The following is an 819-nucleotide window of genomic DNA, read 5'->3' on the forward strand; positions in this document are numbered from 1 at the left end:
CAACTGATAAAATTTGAATATGGATGAGAGAGCATACAACAGTATTGAATCAACACAAACTTCCTGATTTTACCATTGTACTATGGTTATGAAAGAAAACGTCCTTATTCTTAGGAAATACAGATTGACGTATTTAGAGGTAAAAGAGCATGATGTATGAACTTAATTTAAAATGGTTAAAAATTTAGTAAAGTGTATGCATAGTGAGGAGGGAGAAGACCCTCAAAAATAAAGTAAATGGGGAAAATATAAAAAACTGGTGAGTCTTTATAAAGAGTACATAGAAGTTCTCTGTATTATTCTTGCAACTGTTTAATTTGAAATATCAAAGTAAAAAGTTAAAAAATTTGTGAAAACTATACCAAAATCTAAATGTTTTTTAAAGTTTGCTTCAGAAAATTATATAATTTATTACTTAATGTTGGTTTCCTTAACCGCCATAAAAGGGCAATTTTTAAATATAAATTTATTTATTTTAATTGGAGGCTAATTACAATATTGTATTGGTTTTGCCATACATCAACATGAATCCACCACAGGTGTACACGTGTTCCCCATCCTGAACCCCCCTCCCATCTCCCTCCCCACACCATCCCTCTGGGTCATCCCAGTGTACCAGCCCCGAGCATCCCGTATCATGCATCAAACCTGAACTGGCAATTCGTTTCACATATGATATTATACATGTTTCAATGCCATTCTCCCAAATCATCCCACCCTCGCCCTCTCCCACAGAGTCCCTAAGACTGTTCTATACATCTGTGTCTCTTTTGCTGTCTCGCATACAGGGTTATTGTTACCATCTTTCTAAATTCCATA

Source organism: Bison bison, unplaced genomic scaffold (genome assembly GCF_000754665.1).
Source record: "Bison bison bison isolate TAMUID 2011002044 unplaced genomic scaffold, Bison_UMD1.0 scf7180017862137, whole genome shotgun sequence".
Classification (NCBI taxonomy): domain Eukaryota; kingdom Metazoa; phylum Chordata; class Mammalia; order Artiodactyla; family Bovidae; genus Bison; species Bison bison.